The 21,250-nt window shown below is 37.5% G+C and overlaps 1 pseudogene; it reads right to left on the bottom strand.

Moving 5' to 3' along the window:
* Nucleotides 1–736: 736 nt before the first annotated feature.
* LOC149138537 (peroxidase P7-like) lies at nt 737–7,883 on the bottom strand (annotated as a pseudogene).
* Between the last annotated feature and the right edge of the window lie 13,367 nt (nt 7,884–21,250).

Below are 21,250 nucleotides of genomic sequence, written 5' to 3'. Positions count from 1 at the left end.
GACTTTAGCACGCAATTTTTATCATGATAACTAACTCAACGTGGAGGATTTTCGGGATATTTAAAGTGATCAAGACGGTCAAAACTGCAAACCAAATAATGTATCGTTCAGAAAAAGCAAATCCATCGATTGCAGGTCTGGAGTCTCCGACCAAAAACAATAATCGAATTAACATTTAGACATCATTTTGATTTTCAAATTTGAAGAAATAGAATATGTACATCTTCAAGTATTTACTTATAAGTTCAAATTCAAAAAATAAAATATATACATCTTCAACAACGAAATAAATTTGAATATTAAATTATTATTATTTTAATATATTTTTGAAACATGCTTTTTAATAAGGAGACAAAAGCATTCCAATTAAAATAAACAGTCTATATCTTCTCTCCGGCGGTTCCTATTTAGTAGACTATAGAAAAGTAAATGCTGGCTGACATGCCAGGCATTTACCTTTCGCCCTCATTCTCCAGGCTGTTATCTCGATTCACGTGCTGTGAGAGAGAGGACGAAAGGTAAATGCCTGACATGTCAGCCCTCATTTACTTTTCTATAGTCTACGAAATAGGAGTTTCCTTTTCTCTCCCATGTAACACTAATAAAGTATGAAGTTGTATAATTGTAACATATGCCTAAGGTATCCATGGAGACCAATCGAATACTTCTATTACAAATTACAAGGCAATATCGATGAAACTCATCCTACTAAACAGCCACTTCACCAGTTGGTTGGTTAGTTAGGCTTCCTGCAATTCTTGCGGATCTCTCCGCCACTGCCTGTAAGAGGTTTAATGTTCCCCATCTTCACCATGGCGGCAGCAAAGTGCGAGAAGAAGGTGGTCTGGTTGGAGCTGTAGGTGGTCACCTGTGAATCAGTGGAGCCTCCGTTGAAGAGTTGTTGATCAGAGTGGAGAAGTGTTGGAAATTTCTGCTGATTACAAACAAAATTCAATAGAGCATAACAATGCTCTGATACCACTGTTCGGATTTTTCTTGTAAAATCCCAAAAACACACAAACAAACTGCACACAGAGACAATGCTCTGTTTTTTTTTTTCTCCAGGACCTTAACGCATCGGAAGTTTAAAAAATTTCTCCAACGAACACAGAGTTTTACCCACACACATAAAAACTTGTATTCCTAAAAAGAAACAGCTGCTACAAAAACATCTGTTACAAAATGGGTCTTCCTCTCAACAGAGGGATTACAAAACTGCTGTTACACAAAGGTCTTCCTCACATAGAGGGATTCGCCAACACTGCTTCAGATGCAGTTCCACAAACAATCAAAAGAGTCATCCTCTTAACAGAGGGATTCACCTGAGACTGTGCTGAAGAGCACCTTCCTCTTGACAGAGGGATTCACCATGACACTGTGCTGAAAAGCACCTTCCTCTTGACAGAGGGATTCACCAAAAATACATTTCAACCAATCAAGAATTTACTCTGTCTTCCTCATGAGATTTTACATTGCTGGTGTGTAAAAATCTCATTTACATTAACTGCTGTAAAAACAGAGTTTTGCTTATACTGCTGTAATAAAAATATTTACTTACATTTACTGCTGTAAATAAAAATCCTCTTGCTTCATTCACCTTTTCACTGATGTGTAAAAACACATTTCTTCATTCTCACTTCTCTGGTTTCATTTTCTTTGCACTGCTGTGCTTCACCTTCTTGCCATCACACTGCTGCCTTTTTCTTATGCACTGCTGTCCATACCCATAACCATAGAGTCTGTCTCCCCTGAGTTTTTACTCGCTGCTGCGTTGCCTCTGCAATTCGCACTGCTGTGCGTAAAAATTTCTCACACTGCTGTGTCCGTTACCCTCACTGCACTTCTATGCATATTGCATTGCACATGTTGTTAAAAACCTTTACATATTTTTAACACCAGTCATATGCGCTGCCCATTTCGTTTCACTCATTCCATGTGCTAATAAAAACATATTATGGCAGCGAACCCTTTCGTTTGGTTATGTAAAAGAACCCTTGCACTGCTGTGCAAGCCACAGTTGTTCTTCACCGAAAATGTGAACATACGGTGGTCAACTCATAAAAAACATTACAAAAAAAACTTATGCATTCTCCTTGTTTTTACCTTGCACTGCTGTGCAATTCTCCTTTCGTTTTTTTTCAGCTGCCGCACATCCCACTCACGCTGCTTCATATTCGCACATCTATGCTACAACATTTTATTTTCAGCGGTCAACAAAAAACATAACAGGGCAATTCAATTTCACTTGCCATACTCCTGTGTAATAAAAATTTCACCAACAATCTACAAACGCCATTTAATTCTCAGCATGGCGAAGGTACTTCATAAATTAATTCATTGACAAGTCGGCGGTCAAAACAGAAGTTTGATTTTACGCCACGCAATGTATTTAATGCAGGTCTGAACGCAGCTTGGGTTTCATCAACGGTGGACAGCGAGCCTTGCAATCGGACGGTTGACGGAGATTTCGGGAGGCCTTTTACTGCTGAACGTTACGTTCCGATATGGCAGGTTTTGCGAACGTACAGAGGACCACGCGTCAACAGGTGATTGTATCGGAGGCGTTTGTACGAAAACCACAATTGCAAGAAAGGCGGTCCGATATGTGTCAGTGGTTTTGCTGAAGCGGTTTTGTTGCTGCATGCTGGCTGAGTCGGCAACTGACTGGCTGCCGTCGCTGTCCACGTCCGCGTCCATGTTGCCTGCAGTTGGAATTAATATTCCAACACTCCCCCTTAATTTCAACTGCTGGGCATTTAAACATACCCAAACACTTCATAAAAATTCAAAGCTTTTCTGCCTATTCATATCAGCGTTCCCTTCATCGCTTTCACTGCTTTGCTCAGGCACTCCAATCATGTAATATCCTCTTTCTTTCTGCCTCTGGCAATATTTCCAATCTTTGCATCTCCAAGCTATTCTGCAACCTTTTCTTCTCTGCTTTTATGGCAGATTTAATTTCATATCTCTCCCCTATAAGAAAATCTTCATCAAAGAATGACTGTTAATAGAGTTCAGCAATTATGATAAAAAATTACAGGCTCCCCTTAACTGTATGCATCATCTTCTTTCAGCAAAGTTTTCTCAAAAGAAACTTAGATCAGCTGGAGAGCTCAAGGGACTTTCAGACTGTATTTCCTTCCTTCTCCATACTTGTGTAACTTTCTTCTTTTGCATGGGTCTAGCTTGTGTAAAGGCCCATATTAAGTTACAGTCACGTGCCATATGCCCAATGTTATGACACTTGAAGCATTCAACATTGTTCATGAATAAGAATTCATGATTTCTTCTTGCAAAATTGTTTCTTGGAGATTGTCGGAGACTACAACATCTATCTCTATGAAATGCTCTACAGTCTTTTGCCATATGACCAAAGTTTGAACAAGAATAACAATAACCAAAAAATGAACTTTGGTACCTGAGAGATGGAGGTTTCCTTGATGTACTTCTAAAGCCTTGCTGCCTTGAGATCCTTTGATGATAACCATTACCTCTTACCTCCTTGACATCAGCTACATTTCTTCTTGGAGCTGGTTTTCTTCTTGGAGTAGGATTTCTCCTATTGTAGCCTTGATCTTTCTCCTCGTGTTTGCTGGAACTAGGAGCATCACAATTTCTTTCTCCCTTCTTCACATCTCCTTTGCTTAAAGCATTTTCATTCTTGTTTGAGGGTTCACCTACATACCCAAGTCTTGATTTATCAGATGGAGATCTGTGATAGCTGAGCATGTCATCCAACGCTTGAGAGCTCTTCATGATTTTGTTCATCCCTTCAACCTTTTTCTTGAGGAGGACAATCTCTTCTTCCAATCTTTCACACTCATTATTCTTCTTTGCAAGTTGTTCCTCAGTTTCTTCTTTGCTACGAGTAGCTTCAGCTGCTACTATTTTAAGGGAGATAATATCTGACTTCATTTTAGAGATTTCTGCTTGACTGCTTTCCATTTTCTTTTCAGCTCCTTGTGCCTGCTTCCTGGCTTCTTGTAATTCAGACTTAAGGGAGGAGACCTCTACCTTGTACTGTCCAATCTCTTCTACAAGTTTGTTCACTCTCTTGTGCCTTTGTTCAAGTTGTCTTGACAAGGCATCTTCCTGCTTCTTTGCTTTATTCAACTGATTTGTCATTGATATGACTTCTTCATGATGCTTCCTTTTGCTTTGATCAAGTTCCTTCTTAAGCTTGGCGAGCTCTTCATCCCTTTCTTTTACTTGAAGTTTGATGAGGTCAACCTTCTCACTTTCAGCTTCTATGATGGGTTCAGAATTTTCTTCTTGACTGATGGTCATGGTCAGTGCTCCCTTTGCATGAAGGTCATGAAGTCTGTCCCATATATCCTTTGCTGATGAATATTTTCCTAGATTCTTCTTTACAGAATCAGGCAATCCATCCAAGATTATTTTTGCTGCTTGTGCATTACACTCCTTGGATTCTCTATCCATCTTGCTATCATCAATCACTGATTCCCAGATTTCAATCCCTTCAGACTTTAAGAAAGTCCTCATTTTTATTTCCCATATATCAAAGTTCCCATCGAACCTCAAATAGAATGCTTTCAAATAGATTGTTTTCTATTTTAATAGAAGAGGGAGACACAACCTTAGGGGGTTTGGACACTTTCTTCCTTGACCTTGCCATTCTTAACTATGCTTAAAATACCTGATTGTGTTTTTAAAATGACTCACTGTTTCTTCAACAACAACACAGAAAATTAGTCTGAGAAATACTTGGATTCTTTTGCTGAGTCTTCACACTGCTGGAGAAGCTTTCTCTGCTGCAACAAGAATCTTTCCTTCAGCTTCTTTGACGCCTTCAAAGAGCCTGAACCAGCTCTGATACCACTGTTGGAAATTTCTGCTGATTTCAAACAAAATTCAACAAAGCATAACAATGCTCTGATACCACTGTTGGGGATTTTTCTGGTAAAATTCCAAAAACACACAAACAAACTGCACACAGAGACAATGCTCTGTTTTTCTCCAGGACCTTAACGCAGCGGAAGTTTAAAAAATTTCTCCAGCGAACACAGAGTTTTACCCACACACATAAAAACTTGTATTCGTAAAAAGAAACAACTGCTACAAAAACATCTGTTACAAAATGGGTCTTCCTCTTAACAGAGGGATTACAAAACTGCTGTTACACAAAGGTCTTCCTCACATAGAGGGATTCACCAACACTGCTTCAGATGCAGTTCCACAAACAATCAAAAGAGTCATCCTCTTAACAGAGAGATTCACCTGAGACTGTGCTGAAGAGCACCTTCCTCTTGACAGAGGGATTCACCATGACACTGTGCTGAAAAGCACCTTCCTCTTGACAGAGGGATTCACCAAAAATACATTTCAACCAATCAAGAATTTACTCTGTCTTCCTCATGAGATTTTACATTGCTGGTGTGTAAAAATCTCATTTACATTAACTGCTGTAAAAACAGAGTTTTGCTTATACTGCTGTAATAAAAATATTTACTTACATTTACTGCTATAAATAAAAATCCTCTTGCTTCATTCACCTTTTCACTGATGTGTAAAAACACATTTCTTCATTCTCGGTTTCATTTTCTTTGCACTGCTGTGCTTCACCTTCTTGCCATCACACTGCTGCCTTTTTCTTATGAACTGCTGTCCATACCCATAACCATAGAGTCTGTCTCCCCTGAGTTTTTACTCGCTGCTGCGTTGCCTCTGCAATTCGCACTGCTGTGCGTAAAAATTTCTCACACTGCTGTGTCCGTTACCATCATTGCACTTCTATGCATATTGCATTCCACATGTTGTTAAAAACCTTTACATATTTTTAACACCAGTCATATGCGCTACCCATTTCGTTTCACTCATTCCATGTGCTAATAAAAACATATTATGGCAGCGAACCCTTTCGTTTGGTTATGTAAAAGAACCCTTGCACTGCTGTGCAAGCCACAGTTGTTCTTCACCGAAAATGTGAACATACGGTGGTCAACTCATAAAAAACATTACAAAAAAAAACTTATGCATTCTCCTTGTTTTTACCTTGCACTGTTGTCCAATTCTCCTTTCGTTTTTTTTCAGCTGCCACACATCCCACTCACGCTGCTTCATATTCGCACATCTATGCTACAACATTTTATTTTCAGCGGTCAACAAAAAACATAACAGGGCAATTCAATTTCACTTGCCATACTCCTGTGTAATAAAAATTTCACCAACAATCTACGAATGCCATTTAATTCTCAGCATGGCGAAGGTACTTCATAAATTAATTCATTGACAAGTCGGCGGTCAAAAGAGAAGTTTGATTTTACGCCACACAATGTTATTTAATACATGTCTGAACGCAGCATTGACAAGTCGTCGGTCAAAAGAGAAGTTTGATTTTACGCCACACAATGTTATTTAATACATGTCTGAACGCAGCTTGGGTTTCATCAACGGTGGACAACGAGCCTTGCAATCGGACGGTTGACGGAGATTTCGGGAGGCCTTTTACTGCTGAATGTTACGTTCCGATATGGCAGGTTTTGCCAACGTACAGAGGACCACGCGTCAACAGGTGATTGTATCGGAGGCGTTTGTACGAAAACCACAATTGCAAGAAAGGCGGTCCGATATGTGTCAGTGGTTTTGCTGAAACGGTTTTTTTTGCTGCAAGCTGGCTGAGTCGGCAACTGACTGGCTGCCGTCGCTGTCCACGTCAGCGTCCATGTTGCGTGCAGTTGGAATTAATATTCCAACGAGAAGTCCCTTCTTGGATTTCAGAATATTGATGCAGTAGTTGTTGTCAAAGATAGTGGAAGTCAAATAATCCAACGGCGACAGGTTGCTGTCTCCAAAGCCCGCGGTGCTCGGACACTTCAAACGCAGCAAAGTGGAGTACGTAGTGTCTATATTGGTGTCGTTGTAGATATGGGCTCTAAAACTTACGCACCGCGCTTGCCCTATAGTATGACCGCCTGTAGATAGAATATCATATCAGATCAACCGAACACCAGCTATCAATATATACACTGTTCTACAGTATTTAAATCTTATTTTTTTATAATTAATTGTATCTTAGTTCTTTTGAAAAGATGCTTCTTCATCTAAATATTATAAATGAAAAATAAAAACAATATTTTGATTACCAGATAGTGTGACCATTTCCTTTTCGGAGAGGCCCTGTGCTTGGAATAATGAAATTAGGTTGCTCAGATTGGAAGTGGGAGGCGGAATGTTAATGTTTGCACCGCTAAAGTTCGCTGTTGTCGAGTCTCGCCGACCCAACCTCACAGCTCACCAAGGTCCACCCAGCTGTCAGTTAAATTTTTAACAGACATACTAAATATTAAATGAAATGACCAGATTATTGTAGATTTTAGAAACGATTCATACAGAAATAACAAGATGGCGGAGCAAGGTTAATCGGGGTTACTTCAACAACAGAATCACGAGCAGCAACAGCGATAATATCTGCACATGACACGACACCACTGCACGCATTTTCGAGTTGGTTCTTTATGGTATCGATCACCTCGAAGCCCCTTGCCGAATTGTTATTGGGATTGGCGTACTTCTCGCTAGTGAAGGTCGTGGAATTGTCCAACAGGACGGACCCATCGCAGCCCTGGAACAAGAAATGAAAGAGTGACCGTTGTCAAGCTGGTTGAATCAATAATAATAATATGAATTGTTCCACTTACATTAACGAAGCAGTCGTGGAATTGAAGGCGGAGAAGCGACGCCCCCATGCGTTTCTCTTTGGCAACGGCCTGCTTCACCGCGGCTTGCACTATTGACAGCGCCGTCGGACAAGACTTGGCATAAAAGGTGGGGCTTAGTTTTAGGCCAGCGGTGGCATCAGTGATCGAAGACATAATAAACACCATTAAAGCAGTACGCGCGAAACTCTTCATCAAAGCAGCCATTTTTGCTTATGGAATAAGCTCTCCAATGGCAACCTATTTGCGAATTCGCAGCCTTGCAGGGATGTTATAGGAGATATGTGAACCCCAATTTATAAGGGCAGATGTTGGAATGTGAGGGGAAAATTCGTGAGCAGGGGAAAATAAAAACTCAGTCTAATATAAAAGGACTTTGGGTTACTTGACTTTATTTTGTGTACCGCATTGGTAGAGAGGAGAGGCAACCAATATTTAGGGTGTTTTTGGTCTATTAATGTGTATCGTTATTGGTCTATTGATGTTACATTTAAAAAATATTAGTAATAATAAACAATTCAATGTGCATCATAAATAAATATTTCAATATGGAAGGCTAAACAATATTGATGTCTATTTAAAAATATTCACTAATAAAAAAATATTTTAATATGGAGAATGTGGTCCATAAATATGATATTTCATTGGTCATGTTAAGTGAAATATTTCAATGTGGTTTATATATATATCCATAATAAACATCAAAACACTTATAAAATCTAAAAGTCATAAAAAAATAACTAAATTATAACTTTATTTTCAATTATATATATATATATATATATATATATATATATATATATATATATATATATATATATATACACAACAAGATTCTTAACCATGAAGAGTCATCCCCATTGGAAGATTCATAATCTGTAGATAGGTGATGGGTCTCTTAAACAAAAACAATTCAAGGCTCATCTATCTTGTGGCACATTTTAACCTTTCTTTTTCCATTTGATAATATATTTTTCAAGTTAAGGTTAGAAGGTATTTTATATATCATGTAGCCTAATGCATTGAATGGGTAGGGCAAATATGATTGAATGTGCAGGGCATATATCGACCACTTTATTTTATAGCAGAGTTTTCAAATATTTAATTAATTATTTATAATTATTAGGTGGATAAAGAGATTTAATCTTGATTAAATATTCTAAACTATTCTTAGTAATACTTCCAAATCAAAAGTTGAGATTTATCTCAAAGTAATTATAATGTTTCTTCCCTTTTAATTAAACTATTAATTTTAAAAAAGATCATATGAAAAATATAAAATAAGTTATGGTTTTTTGGGCATGAAGTATTGATAATCCATAGTATTATAACAAAAGTTATTTATAGGTTAAGAATATCTATAATAAAGTGAGGTGAATATGCACATTTAAAAATTGTGTTACATGTATTTTAAAGTTATATATATATATATATCTTTAATTTTTACATTAATTATTTTTAGAATTACTAATAATCTAAAATAAAATTATCATTTATTTAATTTTTATATTTTTTCAAAAAATTTGATAGAGTGACATGAAATAAATTTGGTAGAAGGAACCATAGCCGCATCACCAAGGATGTCGAGGTCAACGAATCATAGCCACCTTCTGAATATGCAATTTGATTATTCACAAACACAACAGATCCATCACCTCGTTATGAAGAGCGTAGCCTTCAACAAAACAAAACTTAGCGCGAAGAAAATCTCAATTCAATTTTACAATCCCTCCACGCCCATTTTTAACTGTAATGTTTGTTATACAAGACCCTTCATACCCGAGATTCGTATCTCTGGTGTTGATTTTTGTAATTTTCAATATGATATCTTTTCACACATAAAAGTTGGTTGGAGATCCATAAATGCTTTGGCAATGCTATGCAAAGTCCACCATCGACATCGCTGTTTGTGTCGTCCGATAACTGACGCTTTCATTGCTTCGCTAGTTTGTGTCGTCGGATTGACTCGCTGCACAAACGAATAATCGATGCTCCCCCATTTGGGGATAACATTTGTCTGCTTCGACTAATGCATTTCACTTCGAAAAGGACGCGCAAACCGTAAATTGCAGTGTTTGGTTATTAGTCCCTGCCTTTGGCATCGCAGGGACTATAGCCATCGATCCATCATTTGACCGGATATTAGTTGATCAGCGACCGGCTATTAGTTGATCAGTTGATCCGTTTTTTTTTGGTTTTCTGGTATTTTAACCAAAGTTTGGTCATAACAATTTTATTCACGTAAATTTTATCCAAAGTTTTAAGACTGAAAGCATTCTACCTTTTATTAGCGGCTTCCCTGGCCCAATGCAAGAAAATTGCGGCAATACCATTTTATCCAAAGTTCAGACAACCAATATATTTCGAAGCCCTTTCGAGGTCTTTTCCGCTTTCCACATATATATCAAGGCCCCTTCCACATGGCTATGCTATTAGCATGCAAGGCCCCTTCCATATGGATATTAGCATACAACTCTAGTATTGTAAAAGATAGTCGGTGCAGAAGGCTCAAGCAGAAATTAGGGCCACTCCTTCACTATTTTGTCGCCTCCTGCCCAGAAGAGTCTGCAAGATTTCAATTCCAGTCTTTGGACGTGGATTTCAATTCCATTCTTTGGACGTGCTTTGTTATCTATACGCTTGAGTCTGCAAGATTTCAATTGCTGTCTTTCGACGTAGTTCATAGCTAGTTGCACTAGAGAAAGGCAGTGGCATTGTAGTTTGCGACCTGAAAGACCTGGTATGTATCAAACTATAGTGGCATTGTAGTTTGCGACCTGACAGACCTGGTATGTATCAGAGTATCTTTATGTAAACTTCAGATGCAGCTAACTCTAGAGAAGTACCTTGTTATTTTATGTTATTCCACTAGCTGCAAGGGATCTACCTGCATAGGATCGTGGAGAACCTGTTAATTGTGACCGATAGAGAACAAAATGCTTCAAAACCTTTTAAAGCATAAATTTTGCACCGTGGCTTCAAGGTGAACTTACCAAAACCTTAATAGTAGTTGTTTAAATAGTATAGCAATGATTTTGCTTGAAATGTTTTTCTTACATTTCTATTCTTCTCTGGATGATTTTCTTTCTGGCATCGTATTCTTCTTTGGAAATGATTTTTCTTTCTGGTATTTTCTTGTTGCGTTGTTTTTGTTATCAGGGCAAAGACCAGAAATTAAAAAGAGAAAGAGCATCCATTACATTTAAAACAGTTTAAATAAATTAGAGCGCCATAACCTTCATAAAATTCAGAGCACCGTAACCTTTCTTTAAAGCTTATTTCAGGGCAAAGATTAGAGGTTTAACGCAGAAAAAAAGAGAGTAACATTTAAAACAATGTATATAAATTAGAGTGTTGTTAAATTTATAAAATTCAGAGCGCCGTAAACTTTCTTTAAAGCTTATTTCAGGGTAAAGACCATCATTTGCATTTAAAAGTGTACTCTCTACATTATGGCGTTTTTAATGTCCGCGATAAATTTTTTGAAAATTTGGCTACAGTGTGATTTTTTGTTTTTCATATATATATAAAGTTTACTAAAAAAATTCTTTATATTTCACTCAGCGAATTATCAGTCAAAACAATGAAAACAAATACACCGGAGATCTTACCCTGAAGCAAAACCCTAATGGTTTGATCCTGCGTGCGAAGGAGGAAAGTCTACGGACTGTAACCTGTCAACAACCAAATGCAAGGTGGATTAGAATCCCAAACTCGGAAGCAAATCACAGCAATAATAACACAATAGACATAAAATGTGCCACGGCTCACCTGAGGGATGGTCTCCTGACAAATAGCCAACAATGGTGAACATTGGAATGGTTACAAGCCCTCCATCACCGAGAGTATACTCAGACAGGAATCTTACCGAAACATACAGTGCGAATGAAGTGCAGAAGGCAGGGTTGGATCTAGTGGTTACCCGAAAGGAACGCCTACGCTACCCAACATATATTTTACATAGGAGAACACAGGTAATGTATACGGCAAGTCTAGAGAGTATTGTAATGCCACACACAAACAGATGGCTTGCATGCAATGCACATGGTGTTTACACATTTTATAACATGAATTACTTTGCTATTTTAATTATATTTTCATTATTTTACTATTTTAATTATATTTCTATTACGTGCAGTGATTACCGTTTGTTCCATTGTATATTTGGGTTTTTAACTAATGTGATCTAGTTCTGGAATCAAAAAGACGTCTTTCTCTTGCTTCGAGAGAGAGGCAATAGGCTATAATTCTTGGTTAAATTTGATGCGAAGTTGTTCTTATTGTAAATTTGTGTTTCCAAAGCTCTCGGCTATTTTTTTCCCACAAAATGTCGGATTCAGCCACAGATTTCCACTTGCTGGAGACTGATACGCTCCTAGCCTAGCTCACAATGTCTAGCGGTGACAACACTAGAGCAAATACATCGACACAAAGCCATTCAGATGGATCACCACGAAAGTCTTCCATTATTCCTCCAAATACTTCCTTATGGCCTCAAGATTTAATACCTTCAAACTTGTATATATATTCAGTCGATAATTTAGCGTGTTGCCATATATACACTACCATAAATATGCATATCTATTATTCAGAACTCTGCTGTTATGAGTTGTAAGAACGACTTTAGAGGAGCTTTCGAACACCCCATTATATCGTACATTGAACCCCAGCATCGCCTCTTTTTCTTCTATATCAGAGAGAATTCATTAGTTTTCTCCGTTGTCTGATATAGATAGAATCGGACAACAAATACGCAAGAGATCTTGCCCTGAAGCAAAACCCTAATGGTTTGAGCCTGCGTGCGAAGGAGGAAGGTGGTGCAAAACATAAAGCCACCCCACATGCATGATACTTCTCTTAGCTGCGTTATAGCTCTTGGCTCGCTCTTTCCTGGAGAGGCGAGGGGATATCATTCATTTGACAGTCAGGAAACCATGTTAATTTTGCTCCATATGTGCCAAATGTATCCATAAATAGTAATATTTCCTAGCTCTGAATGCCCAATGTATGATAAAGAACAAATTTTGCAAATAATGGTAAGATTTCCTAGCTCTGAACACTAAACATATCATGTTAATTTTGCTCCATATGCGCCAAATGTATCCATAAATAGTAAGATTTCCTAGATCTGAATGCCAAATGTATGATAAACAACAAATTTTGCAAATAATGGTAAGATTGCCTAGCTCTGAACGCCAAACTTATGATAATAGCAAGATTTCCCAACTTTGAGATTGGAAAGCACCTCTGTCTTACCTATTCACGTCTTCTAAAACAGTGGAATTACACACTGATTATGAGTCTTATCAATGGGGTAACTGTGTTTTTGGGGTTACTGTGTTCTTTAACCTCGCTAGTAAACCTCGCATCGTTGTTTAAACCTATTGGATGAGAGATCGTGGTAAGTTATACACAGAAATATTCACTAACATGCATGTCTATTGGATGAGAGATCGTGGTAAGTTATACACAGAAATATTCACTAACATGCATGTGGTAAGACACGCGGTAGCTAATAAATAAATATTGACTAACAAGTGGTGACTTATCCGGGCACTTTATAACTAATATTAAGAGTGATGCATATTTAATATATATTTTTTTACCGAGCTTATCTAAGACGGAGTATAATTGTTATAACATGACATGTGGAGCATCGTTGCAATGAAAATACGTTTCTATGGCGATAACATAATTAATAATAAGTTACAGTAATGGAAAATTGAAACGTATCTATGCTAGTATATTCCATTGAACATAATGTTGTTTAGGTAGGAGAGTAGGAACTGACAAAACTCCCTCGTAGTTCTCCTCTTTCTTTCAAATATAAAAACGTTAATATAATTGTTATAACATGACATGTGGAGCATCGTTGCAATGAAAATAAGTTTCTATGGCGATATCATAATTAATAATAGGTTTCGGTAATGGAAAATTGAAACGTATCTATGCTAGTATATTCCATTGAACAGAATGTTGTTTAGGTAGGAAAGCAGGAACTGACAAAACTCCCTCGTAGTTCTCCTCTTTCTTTCAAATATAAAAACGTTAATCCATTGCCAAGGTACAAGAGACAGAGTTAAGCTAAAGCAGGAAGAGCAAGATAATACTAACTTAGTCATATTCATTCCCATCAGCAATAGTTTTCATATATTAATCTAATGTGACATATAATCCAATCCAAATCGTTAAGAGCCAATGTAAATGGTACTTCATACTATATTAACAAAGATAATGTGCATTTTTTTCCTTTATTAGTCATCTCCATATTGTACTATAGTTATTTTTTATTGTTTAATTAAAATACTTTTAAAATTTAGCATTTAAACTAAGATATCTTAATTGTGGGGACGAGATAAGAAAAATAATTGCTTCCGAATACTTTAATACTTGCAATAATTGTGATCAAAATGGTCATGATCAAACTATGAAAAGTGAAAAAAGTGTTACAATTGTATATACAATCATGAAGTTTCAGTATCAAAGCGAAATTTCATGGTATCACTGTAAAGTGAGTACGAATTAATCATTTTACTGTGACGTTTTCTTATTTCGAATAACCACCGCAAGTAACTGTGTTAAGCTTTCCATTTGTCTAATCAATTCGTGACTCTTTTCAACTCCTCCTTTCTCGACTCTCTCAAACAATTTGTCTGTCATTTCTGCTCCGATATGGGCTTCAGTCATAGTCTCCAATCCATTCCTATACTGCATTGAGAGTTGTCTTCCTAATAAACCATGGTCTTCACTCTTGTACTCGACCGTGCCAGCAGCTTCTCCTCTCAAGACTTCGCATCTCTGTAGAGTGAACGATCCAGCGGTTTTCACTATAGTCTTGAATTCTTTGATAGTTGAAGAGAAGAGAGGCAAATTGAATGAGTGCAATTTTTCCTCATGCAGTAAGCCCTGCCAAGCATCAATCATATTTGTGAGACTAATTCAAAATTTCGTTATAAGAAGGCTAGGGAAACAACAAACAAGAAACGAGTCATATCCCATTTATCTTTGAAAGCAGCTACCAACAGCTACCCATAGAAACTAAGCAAGCTCCCTTGTTCCCTCAGATCAAACGAAATTCGACACGGAAGAATCAGAAACATAACTCCGCCTTCATTCATTTTTTCGGCTTTAGCTCTCAGAAATGCATTGAGGTCGGATTTGAATTGCTCGTGATAAGCCTCTGAAACTGCATACGATAACACAATAGACATAAAATGTGCTGCCACTCACCGCAGTCGTCTTGTCAGGTTTATTGTTGGAAATTTCTGGTAATTTCAAACTATTACTAAATAGAGAAAATGCTCTGTTTCTGCCACAGGATCTTTAACACCGGGAAGCTAAATTGTTTTCTGAGAACAAAGATTTTTCACACCCATAAAAAACTTTATATTCATTGATAAACACTGCCTGTTACATATTTCTTCCTCTCTATCAGAGGGATTCACCAAGAACTTCCACAAAACAAAATACTCTATTTCAGCTCCAAAAAATTATTTTTACACTACTGTGTGTAAAAATAAAACTTATATTTACAGCTATAAAAAATCAATCTCAATACATTTGCTGGAGCTCATTACATTTCATTTTAAACCAACAAAATAAATTCTTTTTCATTCCCACACTTCTGGTTTCATTATATTCATACTACTGGAAAATACATTTCAATAACAAAAACAAAAAAAACTTGCTTCACCCTTTTCACGCTTCTGCGCTTGCTACATTACATATCCACCAATAAAAATTTTATATGCGTTGCTGCACATTTCAAAATGCCTTCACTAAAAAATTAACCCCTGCTCTTTTCTTTTTCGCACTGCTGTGCCTTTTTTTTCTTTTCATTACATATGCGAATGAAAACAAAAGTTACATATACCAAAACCAAAAAAAAACTTAACAATACGTTGACTTGCCCATACCTCCGTAAATTAAAAAACAATAAAATTAAAACTCTTACCAACATTTTACCTATCACATTAAATTTACATTAATGACTTTTATGAAGGTCAAACAAAACTTCACTTCACGCAAGTTCAAATGGTCCTTGTCCGTTGATTTAATCGAACGGCTATAGCAATTTCCCCGGAAGCCCTTTTAACACGAACTTTACGTTCTGGGGGATGGGCGGTTTTGAAATCGTACACTAGACGTGTGTCGCTCGGTCGGGGTGATCGGAGCCCTTCTGACAGACACCACTTATGCGTGAAGGCGGTGTGATATAAAACAAGTGGTTTTCTGGAAATGATGACGCACAGGGGAAATTAATATTTCAACACTCCCCTTTAATTTCAACTACTAGGTTATCATTCATACCCAAACACTTCCTCAAAAATTCGAAGCTTTTCTGTTCCAATGGCTTGGTCAGAATGTCTGCTACCTGCTCTTAAGTCTTGCAATGTTGTAAAACAATTTCTCCATTGTTCACCAATTCCCTAATGTAATGAAACCTTGTGTCAATGTGTTTCGTTCTCTTATGAAACACCGAATTCTTAGATAGTGCAATAGCTGAGCTATTGTCGCAAAAAATCATTGTTCCTTTTGCCTGCTCTTGGCTTAAGCTCCTCAACATTCTTCTCATCCAAACTGCTTGACATGCTGCTGCTGTAGCTGCCACATATTCTGCCTCTGCTGTAGACAATGCTACAATAGGCTACTTTTTAGAAGCCCATGAAATGGCTCCTGAACCCATGTGAAAAACATAACCGGATGTTCTTTTCCGATCATCTACACTTCCAGCCCAATCACTATCAGTGTATCCAACCAAATTTGAACATTCTGAGACAGTATATAAAATGCCAAACCTTTTAGTACCTTTAACATACCTCAGAATTCTTTTTGCTGCCTGCCAATATGCTTCCTTTGGCCTCTCCATGAATCTGGAAATTAAACTAACAGCAAACATTATATCCGGCCTAGTTGCAGTTAAATACATAAGGCTGCCAACTATGCTCTTATACAAGCTAGGATCAAACTCCTTGGTGCTGTCCTCTTTGCTGAGTTTTAATCCCATTACCGTGGGAGTGATTGCTGCCTTGCTGTCCTGCATATTAAATCTGCCCAACACTTCATTTACATATTTTGCTTGTGAGATAAAAATTCCATTTTCATTTTGATCTACTTCTATTCCTAAGAAGTATCTCAGCAAACCCATGTCAGTCATCTCAAATTCTTCTTTAATGACTGATTTGAAATTTTCAATGAGGTAGTCATCATTACCTGTAAAAATAACATCATCAAAATACAACACAACAATTAGAATTTTACCATCCTTTTCTTTGATGTAGACGATGGGTTCTCCCTCACACTTTGCAAATTCATTTTCCAGTAGATAGAAATCTATCCTACTATACCATGCTCTTGGCGTTTGCTTCAGCCCATAAAGAGCTTTCTTCAATCTGCACACTTTGTGCTCTTGGCCTTTTTTCTCATAGCCTAGAGGTTGATCAATGTAAACCTCTTCCATTAACACTCCATTTAACAATGCTGACTTCACGTCCATTTGGTAAACTTTCCACTTGTTTTGTGCTGCTATGGACAACACTGCTCTCACGGTTTCCATTCTAGCAACCGGTACGAAAGTCTCCTCATAGTCTCTCCCATACTGTTGCTTGTATCCCTTGACAACCAGTCTTGCCTTGTGCCTTTCTATCTTGCCTTCAGCACTACTTTTGTTCTTGTAGACCCATTTAACTCCAATGACTTCTTTACCTTTTGGTAGCTCAACTAAATCCCATGTCTTGTTTCTTTCTATGGCATTCATCTCCTCATCCATAGCTTCTATCCATTTCTTATCTTTAATTGCATCTTCGAAATGAATAGGGTCATCAACATGACAATACAAAGCAAACAAGGAATTCATTCCTTCATCATAAATATCACTTAAATTTCTAAATTTCTTACCTCTTTCATTTGGTGTGCAAGTGCTTGAAGATGCACTTGAATTTCCTCCTTGTGGTGTGCTTGGAGAAGCACTCTCATTTCTCCTCAAGGGTGTCTCTTGCTATCCTTGTGTTGGTGCTGCTGTTTGGGGATGTATTTCAGCCATCTCCTCATCATCTTCATCATGAGACAAACAGTTTTTAACATTCACTGTTTTCTCTATGCTTCCATCCCAAGCTTCCTCCTCAATGAATTGAACATCTCTGCTCACAAAAAACTTCTTGGTAGATGGGATATACAACATGTAAGCTTTGTATTCCTCACTATATCCAATGAAAATACATTTCTCCCCTTTGCTATCCAACTTCCTCTTTAGCTAATCTGGAATGTGTGCATAGGCCACACATCCAAAAACTTTCATGTGGGTGACTCCTTGCTTTCTCCCACTCCATGCTTCTTCCGGCGCTTTGTTCATCACTGCTTTTGTAGAACACCTATTCAAAATATATACTGCACAGTGTACAGCTTCAGCCCAATAATCATTTGGCAAATGCTTTGCCTTCAACATGCTCCTCGCCATATCCACGATGGTCCTATTTTTTCTTTCACCTACTCCATTTTGCTGCGGAGTGTACCTTGTGGTAAACTGTTTGTGTATTCCATTTTCTCTACAAAACCGTAGGAATTCCTTGGAGATATAATCACCTCCTCTATCAGTTCTTAGAACTTTGATATGCAGCCCGCTTTGATTTTCTACAAGTGCTTTGAAATTTCGAAATTTTTTAAACACTTCACTTTTGTTCTTTAGGAAATAAACCCAAGTATTTCTAGTAAAATCATCAATGAATGTTAGAAAATATTGGCTGCTTGCTAATGATGGGGTTTGCATCGGTTCACATAAGTCTGAGTGGACAATCTCTAAGGGTGCCTTTGCCCTTATGCTTTTCCCTGATGGAAAACTTTCTCTGTGTTGTTTCCCCAAGATACAACCTTCACAAAGGCTGTCCGGTTTCTCTATCAATGGTAATCCTCTTACCATTCCTTTTCTACTCAACAAATTAAGACCTCCAAAGTTGAGATGTCCAAATCTCAAGTGCCACAACCAATTTTCATCCTTTGGTTCGCTTTGGAAAGCCTCTTGGGTAACTGCTGCAATTACTTCTTTGTTTTTCAAATCTGCCCTTATTCTGAGAGGGAACATCCTGTTCCTCGTCATCTTCACTTCAGCAATACATCTTTTGCTGGGTGCTCTATCCATGATGGTGCATACATCATTCTCAAAGAAAACATTGTACCCCTTTTGAACAAGCTGTCCAATACTTAAGAGGTTACATCTCATTCCTGGAACATAATAGACATCTGCTATGGTTTTCTTTTCACCTTTCTTTGTAAATATTTTTACTTCTCCTTTTCCCATAACAGAAATTTTACTATCAGTTCCAAGTGTGACTTGTGATTTCACATTTTGATCTAAAGCAAAAAACAGGGCTATGTTTCCTGTCATATGATTACTACAACCGGAATCTAGAAACCATATATCTTCACTGTTTGTTTCAGCCATATTACAAGCTAAAAGCACATTATCTTGGCTGATATTTTCTCTAGTGATATTTGCACTAGATCTATTATTCATATCATGCTGCTTCTTCCTACATTCATTAGCACAATGCCCATATTTTTTACAGTAATAACATTGGACATTGGATTTTTCATACCTTTGTCCTTGAGCATGATGTTGTCCACTTTGTTGGCTGCTGCCTTAACCTTGGTTCTGATTTGGATAGCTGCCTCTTACTTGAACATTTGCTGGACTGTTCCATCCACCTCTGTTTTGGCTTCTGCCTCTTCCTCTCTTGTTTCCTCTGCCTTGACCTCTTCCTCTTCCAAAAGACATCTGGGTCTTGAAGGCTTGCTCTAGATATGAGTTTTCATTTCTACTCAACCTCTGCTCATGTGTTATCAGTGATGCATGTAGCTCATCAACTGAGAAGTTTGAGAGATCCTTTGTCTCTTCTATGGTGGTGACAATCACATCAAACTTTGAAGGTAGGACCCTCAATATTTTCTCCACAATCCTCCTTTCTTCAAGAACTTCTCCATGAGACCTTATTTGTGTGACCATACCAATCACATGTGTGAAGAATGAGTCAATGTTATCTGACTCCTTCATGCATAAATTCTCAAAATCTCTCCTCAGCAACTGTAGTTTTGCTGTCTTCACTTTCTCCATGCCTTGATAGGCTGTCTTGAGAGTTTGCCATGATTCTTTGGATGTCTTTGTTGCTGCTATCCTTGGAAACACACTCTCATGCACTGCTTGATATAAAAATACGAGGGCTTTGGAATGCTTCTTCTTATTGCTCTTCAATAGATCTTTCCCTACCTGAGTTAACCTATTAAACTCATCTTCATCTGCTGGTTCTTCAAAACCATCCTCAACTAATTCCCATAAATATTGAGAAGCAAACAGGGCTCTCATGGTTATTGCCCAGTAGTCATAGTCTTTTCCATTAAACTGTGGGAGCTGGGTATTAAAAATACCCATGCTAGTGTTGGAGCCAGCCATTCCTTGCACTCTCAGCTATGCTTCAAATATTTGACTATGTATATAAAATCACTGAGTGTCTTCAATAGCAACACAAAATAAAACTTTGAGAAATACCTGGATTTTTTGCCTGAGACTTCACTCTGCTGGAGAAGCTGTTGCAGCAAAAAAAACTCCTTCCTTCAGCTTCTTTGACACCTTCAAAGAGCCTGGATCTGCTCTGACACCATGTTGGAAATTTATGGTAATTTCAAACTATTACTGAACAAAGAAAAAGCTTTGTTTCTGCCACAGGATCTTTAACACAGGGAAGCTAAATTGTTTTCTGAGAACAGAGATTTTTCACACCCATAAAAAACTTTATATTCATTGATAAATACTGCCTGTTACATATTTCTTCCTCAGTCTTAGAGGGATTCACCAAGAACTTCCATAAAACAAAATACTCTGTTTCAGCTCCAAAAATTTATTTTTACACTACTGTGTGTAAAAATAAAACTTACATTTACAACTGTAAAAAATCAATCTCAATACATTTGCTGGAGCTCATTACATTTCATTTTCAACCAACAAAATAAATTCTTTTTCATTCCCACACTTCTGGTTTCATTATATTCATACTGCTGGAAAATACATTTCAATAACAAAAACAAAAAAACTTGCTTCACCCTTTTCACGGTTCTGCGCTTGTTACATTACATATCCACCAATAAAAATTTTATATGTGCTGTTGCACATTTCAAAATGCCTTCACTGAAAAATTAACCCCTGCTCTTTTCTTTTTCGCACTGTTGTGCCTTTTTTTTTCTTTTCATTACATATGCGAATGAACACAAAAGTTACATATACCAAAACCAAAAAAAAACTTAACAATACGTTGACTTGCCCATACCTCCGTAAATTAAAAAGCAATAAAATTAAAACTCTTACCAACATTTTACCTATCACATTAAATTTACATTCATGACTTTTACGACGATCAAACAAAACTTCACTTCACGCAAGTTCAAATGGTCCTTGTCCGTTGATTTAATCGAACGGCTATAGCAATTTCCTCGGAAGCCCTTTTAACACGAACTTTACGTTCCGGGGGATGGGCGGTTTTGAAATCGTACACTGGACGCATGTCGCTTGGTCGGGGTGATCGGAGCCC

This window comes from Pinus tabuliformis, chromosome X, assembly GCF_031772625.1.
Source record: "Pinus tabuliformis cultivar Carrire ecotype Pingquan chromosome X, CPIR1, whole genome shotgun sequence".
Classification (NCBI taxonomy): Eukaryota; Viridiplantae; Streptophyta; class Pinopsida; order Pinales; family Pinaceae; genus Pinus; species Pinus tabuliformis.
Note: the sequence above shows the minus strand (reverse complement) of the source record. Positions and strands in the feature narration are given on the sequence as shown.